Consider the following 15,053-nt stretch of genomic DNA (forward strand, 5'->3'; position numbering starts at 1 on the left):
ATTAGGCTGCAAACAATGAGAATGATGCTTTCTTGAAAGGGGGCCATGTGAGCCCTATTACTGCAGCAGTCACAAAGCTATTGATTTCATATCTTCTGAAGTGACTCAGTGAGCAGGACACAGGTCTTCCAGAGACAATCATGGGATTCTCAGTACAGCTTTTACTCAGTGGCATGGTTTTGAAGTGCCTGCCTCGAAGAGGGTATACAAAACATTTCTGACAATAATACAGCCCATAGCTGTATTTCTGAAGCCCTAAGATCTCAACGACAATTGATGAAAACAGAATGCAATCTACACCTATGGTAATCTACACCTATGGTAACCTCTCAGTGTGCTCTGAAATGCCTTTGGGAGTAAATACAGAACCATTTTAAAATTCACAATAAAACTCATTCCAACTTTCTGCAGTTTGAACAATAGGAGGTTTTCCTTTTTTCTTTTTTCTTTTTTTTTTTCCTGCCTTTTGAATCCTTAAATTGCTACAACACCAAGTGAACATTGAGATAAACTGCTGTTCAGATAATTCACTGTCAAAAATATTGAGCATACTTTTGTCGGATGGCAGTAGTAATGGTCTTTTCAAGTGCCACTGCACGAAAGCTGAGCCTATCAAGATTTTTTGGCAGGCATTGCGTTTAACTTGTCATGTTATATATTGCAGCAACGCAGTTGAGGATCAGTATAAATCAACTTACAAGTCTGAAGGAAATGGGGGCATGTGCTTCTGCAGCCCATTAGCAGCACAAGCGTCTAACAGAAGGTGGCAGCATTTTAACATCTTTCAGTCTGCCTAAAAGGGAATGAACTCAATCTGCATGTCCAGAAAGCTGCTCTTTAAGTTCAGGGTGGATGTACACATTGTAGTCTTGAATTTATAGGTTTGATGAATATATGTGGTTATGGAGAGGCAGAAGGGTGAAGTTTTGATAACTCTTCTGTTTTGAGAAAGAGAATGTGGGAAACGGGAGAAGTAGGTACTAGAGGGAAAGAAAGTAAAAAATAAATTTGAAATTTTTTCTGTCCAAAGGGTCAGAAACAGACCTCTGGCTAGACAGCAGTTCAATGGCAGCTTCATTATAAACAGTGAGGAAGAAGATATTCAATCCCTAGTGAATGATTGGGATTTGATTTCATACCAATTTCACAGAGATAACTCTCTTGCTTCCAGGCCCATCACACCCTTTATTGCCAGCTCTCATGATCACATCACAAGCTTTTTGGAATTTATTGTTTTTTCTTGAAATCCCAAGCTTTTGAAACTGAGCAACTGCCTAAGAACCCCCACTTCACCTCTACCACCACCAAAAATAGTAAGTTTTAAATCCTTGTGTTTACTGGGAAAAGTCAAAAAACAGGACCAATATGCTCTCACAATGTTCAAAAACCTAAAGGCAGAGTGGGAAGAATAATAGAATTTATTAAAAACAAACAAACAAACAAACAAACAAAAAAACTCATAAGGTTAAATTGAAGACATATATTGTAGTGGCCTGATTGATAATGGTATATTGCTGATAGGAAGTCTGAATGCAACACTGAGACACTGAGAACCAAGGCAAGTCATGGTGTAGTCTGCCAGGGGTGTAATTAAGTACCTGGCTTAGTGCATAACCGTGAGCACAAAACAGTGTTGTTCACTTTGGTGAGGTTACTTGCTGATTTACAGCTCAAGTTGTTTGCCAAACTGAGCTCCTAACTTGTTTAAGAAATAATCCAATGCCCAGTGCAGTTTGATGGTAAGATTCCCAAAATCAGGACAACTATGTTCTTAAACAGCTTTTTTTTTTTTTAACATTAAACTGTTTCAACTACCACTTGATTCACCTTTTAAGGTAGATATGGACAGCGCTAAGGAATACAATTCTAACAGCCACCACAGGGATTCCACATCCTGACAGTAATTAACACCATAATGCACCAAAAAAAGATACTTTTTTTTTTTTTCCCCAATCTTTCCATTTCAATAGGTTTGTCTAGGAAATCATTTAAAATTTGATATATGTTTCTCTGCGCTTTCAAAATGGAGTATATCTAATTTCCACTTTTGTGTATGGAAAAGTAATGCTAATTTTAATGAGACTTCCCACTGTATTCACCTTGGAAGCTTGACTGCAGTGCAATTAAAGAAGTGGGCAGATTACCAGATGGCAAGCAACCACGGGCAGAGTTAATCTAGAAGAGATATGAAACCTTGCAGCAACTGAGATTTTGAGGGTTTAGCACAGCTAACTCTGGACACAGGCAGACAGTCACACAGTCAAAAATGGCATTCAGTAAGTTGATCCCCAGAAAGATTAAATGCGTATTTGGGAGTTCTGGTGAGCTGACAGAAGAAGTGAGAATATAGGATCATGACAACTTTTGTTTTGGATATAGCAAGAATACTGTCAGACCACAATTTTAAATTTCTTGCTGAACACTGAGTTACTGTATTTACTAGACAGCCAAATACACACCAGGCAGGAATAGAGCTGATTTAATTTTGTTTGGCTTCTCAATGTGTCTTCCTGAAGTTCCTATATGATGCATTGTGGATTAAACAGGAAATCAGCTCAGAGAACCGGTTGACCATTTCAGCTTTGTGGAAGCATTTGTCCTTGCCTACTTCCCAGAACAATTCAAAGAATGCCTTGTTTCTGACAAACAAAACAGAAGTGAAAATATGTGGAGAACAATTTTTGGATAGAATGATTTAGTAGGGTGACATCAATTGCTCGAATGAAAGACCTTTGAGTAAGAATCAATACAGATATTGGCACAACTAAAGACAGAAAGTTCTGATTAATTTGTATGTTCTCCTGTAGACAGTCCTCTGACTGAGTGCCTGAATTTGTTACATGAATCTATTAACTAATCATCTGTTAGAATGATTCTCTCAAAATTAATCTAGCCTAAGTTTGACATAAATGATCTAGAATGACAATTATAAAAATCACTTCACAAAAGAATGACCTTTAACAGAAAAAAAAGGCAAATTTAAGCTAAATTGATTCAAATGACACACAGACAATCAAGGAGGGATATCTTTCTTTCTTCTTGTTAGTGTAATAAAATGTCTGCAATGCCATAGTTCTGTCAGGCTTACAAATGCCACATTTCATATTTTTGTCAAGGGTTTTTTATTATTTTTGCTGTTACTCCATGCATAAGGAATAAAACTCCATGTATGACTTCTAATATCATCATTAAGATCTTTATTAAAGTTCATTCTATCATAGCAGATGCATTTTAATTGCCACTTCTTTTAGCTCAGCTCTGCAGCACAGTTTATATTGCTTTAGATTCAACTCCCTCTTACTAATGGCAAGCTCTGTCAGTCCACTAAAACATAACATATGAAAAGTATCATTAAGGTCTGTGAATTAGATGGAAACAAAAATGGAACTCAGTGGAAGCAAATATATTTCATAAGGCTTTGGAAGGATGGTGGATTTTATGCTATCTGTGTGAGGCAAGGCTAATCACCTTAAGGTTAAGATATCTAGTGATCTCAGGATAAACATTTTCCCAAAAAAAGACTGTGTGAACACCTTCAGGATTTTGTCCAACATGAAAAGTAGTTACCTCAATATATGACTGACATTTCTCTCCAGATGTAGATATTGGGGACCTGGCCTGTGTCGGGATCAGTTCTCACTTCAGTTGGCTGTGGGCAGCAGTTGCTCTAGGTGCTGACGTGCTAGTTCATGGAGCAGGAAGACAAGCTACAATTTGCATTGGATGTGACAACTCTGGTTTCAAACAGAAGTAAGTTATTTCCATGGTTAACATGGTCCTCTCTGCTTTCTGATAAGTTTGCACAATTTTTGCCAGGTATCTATGATGCCAAGGAAAATTTCTGTAGGATAAAATGCTTCAGATAATGCCCACTCAGGTGTCTAGAGTGAGTCTTTATTTTTATTTTCATTTTCCAAGTACTTTGAACTTTCCTTGGGAGCTCTGAGGACTTCACTTATTTTCCTATCTTTACCGCTTCTCTTGGGCAGGCTATTTGATTTTCATGGTCCAGCTCATTTTAAACGAGGTGTGACTTGGGTAGACCTTCCTGACAGAATACACAGACAACCATTTCTCAGTCGCTGAAGGAAGAGCAATAAGAATTCATCCTTGTCTTTGATCATAGGTGTTTTAGCTCCCACATACTCTGTTGACATAAAATAGGAAGATTGTTGCATGCTACTTGCATTATAATATGATTTATTTAGCTTCAATTCAAAAAACAAATATCTAAACATTATAGGCTCATGTCAAAAAATGGAGCTCCTAAGACTTGCATAGTAAGTTAGAGTGTGAAAATCTTGGTTTTTATAACCTAGAGGAGGCAAAAGCAAAGGCAACACCCTAGTGTGAACAAAGCCATCCATGTGCTAATCAAATTCATGCTCAGTGTATGAATAATGTTGCAGCAAGGACAAATATTTGGGAAAAATTTAGTATATGTCTGAAATTTTGATTCAAATTCATGCTAAATATTTCAGTTTGTTGCTAGTCAATGCTGGGAAAAATATAGTTCTGTATGAGGAGGTACAGAAAAGAAAATACCCCTAGGGAGTGCTTCTCAAACCTGCATGATTTCTGTTTGCTTTTGTTTTAATGTATGCATTTCATGGCTACAGATTTATAATAGGATGATTGCTCTTGGATTTGAATACATAGTGGTTGTTAGAGGACCTGTGCAAAAGCGGCAGCACACGGCCTACTTAATGAGCACAGTAACATACCAAATAACTTGTTTATGGCCCTGAAGTTGAAACTTGTCATTCCGAAGGCAGTGGTAAAACAGTCTGGAGAATGTGGAAAGCAGCACTTGAAAGCAAACACTACACTGTTGCTTTGTCTTTTCTTTTTCAAGGTGTATTAAGGTGAAACTAATTGGTCATGGCTTCCAATGTTCCTAGGTTTGGCCTATCACATGAGGAGAGATCTCAAGAGGGGCAAAAGGGTTCTAGAGCTGTTCCTTCTCCAGCTGTGCCACAGAATTTCAGAAGAGATTGTTTAAAGGCTCTTTTTGAATATCATTATAGATGGTAACTTTAACAAAGCCCATTCAAATCAATGCATTTGATAGAGACTTTCATTGCCCTTCATCTGTGGATAGAAATGTGACTGATGTCTACCAGGACAGCGTATCACCTAAACCCTCTTCTTGTTCTCCAAGTATTTATTGGTAAATCTAATTTTGAAGCTATTTTTTGCATGCCTAATGTTGTAAGTCTATTAATATTCAGCCTAATGTGTTCCGTATAAGCAAACAAATCCATTTTTCAGAAGGGCATGAGTAAATCTATAAACTGAAGATGACTTTCTAATGTGGGCAGTAAGACTATTTAAGTTTTCCCAAAAGTTTCTCTGCTACTTTGCCTGGTTTTCACACAAATGAAACTATTTTGGCAGAGCTATGATAGGAATTAGTGAGAATAAGTAAAGTATAGTCAACACGTACTTATGCCATATTCCTCTGTGGAATCAACAAGAAGTGGGAAAAGGTTTAGAGAGAAAGTAGAAAGTTTAACTTCCTTAGATAGCATGGCTTAGTATATAAAGTACAAGTACCTTCATTCTACATTCAGCTTTGTCATGTCATGTCATGTCTACATGTTGGTCCTTGCTTGGTCATGTCAAATATTTGTGCCTTAGTTCTACCTCTGCAGGTAATATAAGAATAAGCCTCTTTATTTCCATGGCAAACTACAGCTAAATAATAACGTTACCTTAAGCAAGATGAGTTTCCAATATTGTAGCCCCATCTGCATTGCAAATGTGAAATAAGACATCAGGCAGGTTTCAGGTACAAGTATGGTTTTGGTAGCTTGGGGTGTTATCTGAATGAAAATTACTAGATATGGCTGTTGGCAAATTTGCAAAGCTTTCTGACCACTGTGCCAATAGCGGTCAAGGGACACGGCCATTCTCAGCCAAACAGCAGCCCCCTGTGAAGAATACTGTAAGCTTGAGTACATTGTTTCATTTGCATACATTGAGACAACTGGCAGCTGTGCTATGGTACAGGAGGCATCAGTGCAAGCTGGAAGAAAGATGATGAAATATGGGGGACTAAGAAGCCAGCAGTTTCTTTGCAGAAGTTGGAGTCTGTCTGTAATAATACTGGTGGGATTTGCTCAATTTTATTTTTAGAAGCTCATGCTCAATTAGTTCAGTATTTTCCACAAGGATGATGTAGAACTGCATAAATCTGATGTATTTTTTTTCCTGTCTTTTGACAATGCATCCATACACTCATTATGATTTTGTAGGCGTAGCTTTTATTTCCCATATAGATGAGTGGGCTACTCACTGTTCTTTTCCCAAGTCTGTTTGCTATGTTTTTTCCAGGTAATATGTCATTATGTACGGAGAGATTATTAGCAATAACTGGGTGAAGCGGGCAGCACACATGTGGTTAAATACTCAGATATTCCCCTTTCTTACCACAAAAAAAAAAAAAAGTGTCTGTTACAAGTAAATTGTAAGGAAACACGATATATGCACGTAGTATGTATATACGCTGTATGTATATACACACTGTAGTACTCTATACTATCTATCTATATACTTATACATATGTCTATATTAATTCAGGCAGCTGAGCAGAGCAAGGACCCTAGAGCAGTTTCTGGCTTGAAAGCTGCCAGCTGAAATAAAAACTAAATGCAAAAAATAGTGCCTCACAAAAATACCCAGGTGGGATCAAGTAGACCTCATCTAAACTCTTTGTTTATATACACTTTGTGAATGATCCTGTGAAACTCTAAGCAGCTGTACAAAAGTACCTGGTGACACACTTGGTTAACTGGTTTGTTTGTCTCATCACAGGATTTGAGTGAGCTGTAAGAGACAGTGAGGCTCTTAATTCTGACATAGCAAAGGCACATACAGAATGGCTCAGGATCATGTTCCAAGTTTGTCTGGATGTCATTTGAGAAGGGATGTACTGTGGATGAATGCAACTGCTAGTATAGAGACTACAGCCTCCTGGAAAGGGAGAAAGGAGATTTAATGTTGTTTAAGTAGCAGTGTTTGGGGGAGTGCCTGGGGACTCCTGGAGGATAGGCTTTGTGCCAAGCTTGAAAGAGCCTTACAGAGGTAAGTTGAGAATCCATAGTTCCAGAAAACAGTGACTGAAGATAGCCTTGCAAACAGAAAGCAGTGGGTAAGTTGCTATTATCAACTTATAACTGGAAAAACACCAGGGCCAATATTCAGGTTAGGCACTTGGGTCAGGAAGAGTAATATGTCAGTTATTCCCTGCTTGAAAAACGCCAAAATAGCTGGAAAAGTGGGATAAATATTGGGAAGTTGTGGTCTTTTTGAGACAGAGATGCAAAGTACAACCTGCCACCACTGCTGCCTGCTTCTGGGCTCTGGTTCTGTCTCATCCGAGTCACTTGTAGAGCTGTATATATTTCTTCTAAGTTATCTTTGTCCTTAATTTCTCAGAAGTATATTCTTATAATCTGGAAAGACTCAGTGCAAGATTTATGGATGACAGCTCCTTCACAAAAATTATGCTTTATTTACAAACAGACTGGAAATGGTTTTAAACAGACCACCTATCCCACAACAGACACATGTTGCTCAGTACTTTTTAATGGCAGCAAATCAAAATCTTAAGAATGGACATTCAAGGGGTTCCTTGTGGAAGAAATTAGCAGCTGTCAGAAAGCAGTTTATCCTTCTGAAAGCTGCGATGCAGTTTAAAATTCTGTTGCAGACATAGAAAAGAGATTTGCTTAAGGAAGACCCAAATCATCACATGAAATATCTTGCTAAACAAGGGCCTGGACTTTTGAGGACTTTGCAAACTTTTCCTTTTCTTGAGATCTTTTTCTTTTTATCAACTTTGAGAACACCTTCAGTTCCTTTCACACATGCAGATGAGTCTGAGGGAAAGGGCTGCAGGTACACTGGCCAACATCTTCCATTATGTCCTCCAGCTGAGAAAGAAAGAGAGAGAGAGCGCAACTACATGTTAAGGTTTTCATTTGCATGTTCCTTCTACACATTTTGTTAATACAACATGAAGTGCTGTAACTCCAGGGTGTCTAAAGCACAGTACACATAAATGTATTATATGTTAAGGTGCTTCATATCAACAGCATTCATACAATGAAAACCTGCATCTACAAGGATGAAAGCTGTTAGTGTTGAGGTTTTCCTATCTGGACTTAGGAAATATGTTCTTATTAGTGTTTTGTATCTGAATGGGCTAGATCTTAGATGCTGGAAATACTAACACAAATATTAGAAATAGCGTTTCATTTTACTGGTTTCTCCAGAACAGATGCCTTAGGGCTCCATTAGTGTCCCTCTGTCTTCCTCTACTTTCCCAGTACTTTCCTGTACTTTTCAAAGCTATGTACCACTTGTTGTTTTGTCTTTGCATACTGAGCAGTGAGGCTGATCTGATGGCATGACTGGCTTTGTGGTTCTGCTGTGTTCATTCCTATCCATGTGGTCTTTCTGTGTCAGACTCTGTTCTTCATGATAGTATCCAACCCACCAAGTCAGCCGATACTGCGCAGCTCTGATTTCAGCAGAACAGGCTAAATGAGATTTCTTTTTTTTTTTTCTTTTTTTTTTTCTTTTTTTTTTTTTCTTCAGTTGTCTCCTTCTTCATCAACAGCAACAGAAGGCAATTCCTCTCTGTGTTTTGTTGTTGCATACCTGACAGTTGCTTTCCCCTTGATTAATTGGAGCAAAAGTCTCAAGCTACTATGGAATAAACAGTTACCATTTGTCAGCTGAGCTCTTGTAATAGGCTCTATACATACTTCACAATGACTTGAGCTAATGTATTTTACCTTGCAACATGGCAGATGAACAGCATGGGTTGGACAATTTTGTCAGGTCTGTTGACAGGCCAAAGCTTGTTAAGCTGCTATAACTGAGTTATAACTCAGTCATGTGGCAGAGCGCTAAATTCCAGTGCGAGTGTCCAGAGATATGCGGTTAGCAGTGGGTAACTGCTCAAAGAAAGGCTCTGTTTGCCTGTGTTTGGTGATGTTATAGTTCTGGCAGAGGCCTCAGAGTTTCTGATGGACACCTTGAAGCAGCAGTTCCTTTTTTTTTTTCAGCCCAGCATATGTGCTGCATTAGCTTGTAAAGTAAAGCCGTGATGTTCCAATTCTTCCCATAAAGTTAGCATAATAAGGGTCTTGAATTATTTTATTGTTGTTATTTTTAACCAGGTTGGGGAGGGGATGAAGGCTGACAGTAAGGAAGGAAGGTAACAAAAGTAGAAGCAGTAATCAAAGATCTGCTCAGAATTAAATAGGTTCTAGTCATGTACATACATCTGAGCTCTATTTAATGACTTGAAATACTACATAATTATACACCTGCCAATTCTTTTCTTTCTTGTTAAAGACTCACCCACTTTTTTTTGTCTGCGAAAAGTTCATTTAAAGCTGTCTCTCCTGTGCAATAGGAAAAATAACAGTTCATTCAACAGTATAATAAAAATCCTAGAATGTTTTCAAATTTCCCTCTTTTGTGTGCTTTGAGATTGACAACTATATAATTAAGGATAACAAAGAGAGAAGGGATTTAACAAGATTTAGCACAACTTGTACAACTTGGAGTAGCAGGGGGAAAGAAAGTCAAGGGCAGATGCTAAATGAATCCGTGGAATTACTCATCGGAGGTGTGGAGACTTGGTCTGAAGCAGTATTTTAATAATGGAAACAATCACACAGCTGCCTGCATGAAGTATGCTAAGGCCTGTAGACCTGTGCTTCTTGCTGAGGTCAAAAAAGTGACAGAAGAATCTATCACCCAGAATTCTGAACCCTCATTTGTAGGACAGAAATCCCTCCTGGAATGCCAGCAGAAAGCTCCAAAGCATTTTTACTTCCAGGGGTATTTCAGCAGTGTCTTCTCTGGCTTTGCTTTTCCCTATCCACAGCATGTGGATGGAACATGCATGACAGAAACATACTCTACCATGTTCAAGTATAGTGTGCTGTACACGGTGCTTGACATCCTTTCAAAGGTACAGTTTCAGATAAACTCAGTGGAAACCTTATCCTGTGAACTTTGCTTTAGAGAAGTAGGTAAAATAAAGACAAGCTCTGCTTTTTCAAATAAGTTGTTAGTCTTCCTAAGACTATCCATTCTCCTCCAAATCTATTCTTCAATTTGTATCATTTTCTCTCTGTGTCTGTGCTTTATATAAAGTTTCTCAGATTTTTTTCATGTACAAAAATCTAATTTTTCTTGATAACTTTATCAAAACTTTTACACTTATGCAACTCTTTCAATCACACTGTGCATATTTCATATATATGTATCTATCATTATCATTGTTAAAGAGAGCTTGAAAGCCTCTATCCTGACAAAGATATTAAACCTTTCACATCGGTGAAGAAGACAGGAAGTTTTCTGTGACACAGAACAAGATTCTCACATGTTCATTACAAACTTAGCTCAGATATTTTGAAAAGCTATACAGTATCCAAGCAGGCAATCAAACAATTCAGAGCTGTTTTCAAAAGTTCATCCAATTGTCTGAAAATAAAAAGATTATTTTTTTTTTCTGGCAAAGAATATAAATATGTAGACAAGAGTAAAAATTTCAATTCCATATCAAAATTTCCTTCACAAGGAGGGAGGAAAAAACAAAACAAACATGTTTTCTGACCAACCTTAGTATTCACTTGCAAAGATATTCTGACTATTGTGTGCTTATTGAAATAGAAAATACCCAACAAAAATACCCTTCCTGCTTCTTTGTGGGAGCTCAGAAAGTGCTGCTTCACTATCTGAAAGTCCCATTGAGTAAATCCATTTAGTCAAGTCCTGTCTAGACATATTTCCATTGCTTTAAATACGATTTGAGCATAACTCAGTTTCTAATGAAGTTGAAATACAATAGAAAAGCACAGATGAAAGCACATGGTATATCTACATCACTGTTGAAATATCTGAAGCTCTACAAGAAAGTGGAAATGCTGGGTCTTTAGTTGCATATCCATGAATATCACACAGAATAAGCAATTTTTATTTCTTATTTCATTTTCATTGTCAGGCACTGGCTTTCAAAATAATTTCTTTTAAACTTAGGTGCAAAGACGACCTACAGAGCTGCATGGTATTTTTCTTATTTCTTTCCATCCCTTAGCACTGCTGCCCTGCTAACTTTATACTATTATACCTTGCAAAGTCCTTTCTAAGTACATCAGAGTTGAACACCTATTTAATCCTATTTACAACTGCTGCTTTAAAAATTCCTCTGCATATAACAGATACGTGTCTGCTGCCAGGAAGAAAGGGCTATAGGCACAGAATCGTCATCCCACCTTGTCCGTGAGAGTTCCCGTGTGGTATGACAGCATGGCTTCTTGCCAATGCCTAGCCAATGTTATAAAGTGTGTTGCTCTCTCTCTGTCTATAGGATATTTTACTCTTGCCACTTTTGCTATCCTTCCCAGGACTTACATAATTATGGGACAGATCTGCTCCCTGGTAGTTCCCCCAGCTCTGAAGCTGCAGCTGCTTTGGTCTCATCAAAGCAGCTGTGCCCATGGTATAGCTTCATTCCTCACCTATCAAAGACACTGCACTGAGGTGGTTGGAGGAGTAGCTGGCTCCATTGACTTTGCACCAGAAATGTTTAATCCAAGCAGGAGTAAATGGATTTGGGTTTTGCTTTTTCCACAATGATCCTGTTGCTGTGCTTGTTACATATGACTGATGTAGGCAGACGTCTCCCAGGAGGAGCTGGCTTTATCATTTAAACGATTTGGCTTCTTGACAATGACCTTCTAAAATTATCGGTATTTAACCATGCTTTATTAAGTTCATTATCCTGTAGCATCCCAGATGAAAAATAAAAATAACTTTAAAAGTGAACTAATGAATTCCTTAACATAATTAATATTTCAGTTGAGCCTAGCCAAAAATATTTCTAATGCCTAAAATTTCCATGTATCAAAAAATATAAAATAAAATGCAAAGGCAAAACAATCCATGTAGCCACATCTGCCAAGCATAGAACTAATCAATTCTGTCTACAAGGAGAGCTTCAGGACATTATTTGGCCTTTGTTTGTGAAGAAATAGATATGTGGAAAATATAAGGAATTGCCTGCAGGAAGGTCTCACCTGTGGTGAATAAGTATCAGCCCCATTGCTTTTTCACCAAGACTTTGGCTGCAAAGTCTCTTAGGAACATTTGATAAAGTTGTTATGACAGACTCTTCAGCACCCTGGAAATGCTTCCTTTAGGAGAAAAAGAAGTGGTACTAGAACAAGATGTCTGCTACTTCTCTAAAGCTAAGGTCTTTGTATACTTTGAAATGCCAAATTTGCTCTAAATTAAATGCATATTACTTTATTCAGTTCCGGCTATGAATTGTAGTCCAGCTGCTTGTGTAATCCAAAATATCATTATTTTATAGTACAGTTTATTATACAGTTATATTGTTGCAAAGGAATGCATGATTGCTGCCAGGTCTGACTGCTGGTAGTTATAACTGAGATGGTAGAATTGAGCCTCAGTTGTAACTGATCATTGATCTCAATCAAACAGCATGTCTAGACAAAATTCTCATTGACTCTTCCCATCAAAAATCTGTAGGATTCACTTCAGATCTGAACAGTTCTCTGTATCAGTCATTATAATTACAACTTTATTATCTTTGTGGAGAAGTGGGTAACTAGCTTTTCTTGGCAGAGCAAAGGAAACATAATCTGTAGTTTTACAGGCTATGAGTGCATGTATTCTCCAAAGAAAGCTCCAGGTACCAAGAGGGACTCATGAAGAATACCAGTACAAAGCTAATTATCACACAAAAAAAAGAGACCTCAGTCTCAGTACCTCAGAGCATGTTCCTGAATGCCAGTGAACTGTCTGGTTCCTGCTGTATTTGAGCCCCTGAACAAAAACTGTATAAGGAAGCAGTGGCATATTTTTAGCGATTCTGCAGGGGCCAGGACAGTGTCCCACAGGCTGAATTACAGTGAGCTTGGCAACAAGATTGAATTCTGAAGAGCTTTTAATCATACTACTGTCATGCCAATAGTACTGTGACACGTAACAATAAGGAGCATGAGGTAAAACAAGTCGAGCAAAGTGTGAAAAAGGAATGCAAAAAAAAACCCACCATACTCACAAACACACAATAATCATTGTCCAAGCTCGTAAGCCAAACACTCCACATGGCAAAACAGTTTTGTTTTTTTTTTTTGTAACTTTGTCAAATTTACACTTTGTGGGCTGAAATTCTCTATGTTCAGTGGCTCCAAAAGGCTATTATTATCACTTCTTGTTATTATTATTGTTCTAAAAACAATAAGTTCAGGCGTTTCCCAGAACAAGGCTAGGGTAAAACCTATTGTGTTGCCTGCTTTGCCCATGAGACTATTAGCAACTGTTCCTTTAACAATTATTATAGTATGGAGCAAGGTTTTGAGCTCATCTGCCTTTTCACGCCTCCATGTAAAGCCATCCTACATCTCCCAATGTCTTTAGAAATTATATAAATTGGAAATTAGATAAATTTTGTCAGTGAATAAAATCAAAACAGCTTTTTCTGAATACTTACTGCAAAATAAATCTTCTGAATTTTCCAACCACAGTAATTATAGTCCAAGGGCAGTTGTGGGTGGCTGGGATCCTTCTTGTGACTGTAATGCTGGATACTGGAGTGGACAGAAGCTGGGAAGCAGAAGTGGGTGAAGGAAAGGTCCAGCAAGGAAGAACATCTAGGATTTGGATCTGTGGGATGTACGTCTCCTGGGACAAGAGATGGCAACTGAAGCCATTAGCTAAGGGACAAGTAACTGACAGGAGATGCAGAAGATCTGAGAGAGTCTTGGACTATGAAGTAGGAAAAGTACACAGAGACAAAGTGGGGAAAGGAAAGTGCAGAAAACACCATAAAGTTTCAGAGGGAGAAGAGTAGAGCTGGGAATGAAAATTATATGGTCTGAAAGGGATTGGGAAATAGTGCTGGAAAGGAAGGGGAAAAGGAAGGAAAAGCAACCTGATGAGCAAGGACCATGGGACTGAGATGCAGACGGGGGTCCTGGCCAAGTCGCAGAGGACTGGAGCAGGGATGAGAAGGCAGGGATTGGGAAAACCATTACTAAGACAATGACAGAGCAGGAGTGAGAGTGTGTGGGAGGGACAGACTCTACCAGCTGTGTAGGAATGGGTGGGAGCCAGAAGAGGGAAAGGCTGGTTGGAAGGGTCAGTGATTCTGTAACATGCTTCCCTCCACAGCCCTTAGGGGAAGCAAATGCAGCATTTTTCATTCAAGATGTAACCTTTTTCTTTTTTTTTCAAATAAAAATGATACATATATATACACATATATTTGCCTCCCAGAGAATAGAATTTCTGAAGTGTTATCATCATCTGGTGCTTCACTTGCCTACCTGGCAGAAAAGCTTACATCTGGCGTTTTCAAAATTCATTTGAACCTGTCATTTACCAAATTTTGCAACCTGATATTTTTAAATGTTGCTTTTATGCATGTATATATGTGTGTGTGCATGTTCCTAGTTATAAACACGTATACATGTCAGAGCATATATCAGTTCCATAGTGTTGTGCATCAGCAAAAACATACTGCTTTGTATCTATATCTTATTTGTACATAGATTTAATTTAGAATGAAGTAAGCTCCACGAAATTTTCTGGTGGAGATAATTTTCAGGACATGGGATTTTTCTGTAAGGAGTGGTAAGTGTATTAATTATGATACAGATAGAGAATTTAGTTGCTTATATTGTCATTTGTTAATCATTAGTCTCCAAATACACTGAGCTATCTTGACTTGGCAATCATCACATCTGTTATTAGACTGTGAAAATGTTCTTGCAGCTTGGGAAGTTGATGTAGTTATTTTTTTTGTAAACTGGGAGATGGATTTCTATATTTATACAGTTTTGAGAAATCAATATTTTAGCAGGAACTGGTGGTCTTTTAAAATATATGCTTATGCTACAAATAACACCAGAAAACACCAGAAAAAAGAAAAAAAAAGGCTTTCTTTAGCTATTGTGGTAAACAGATTGAAAGTGATTGTGGGAAGGGTGAGTTTTATT

The sequence above is a fragment of the Anser cygnoides genome, chromosome 2 (genome assembly GCF_040182565.1).
Source record: "Anser cygnoides isolate HZ-2024a breed goose chromosome 2, Taihu_goose_T2T_genome, whole genome shotgun sequence".
NCBI classification, from domain to species: Eukaryota; Metazoa; Chordata; class Aves; order Anseriformes; family Anatidae; genus Anser; species Anser cygnoides.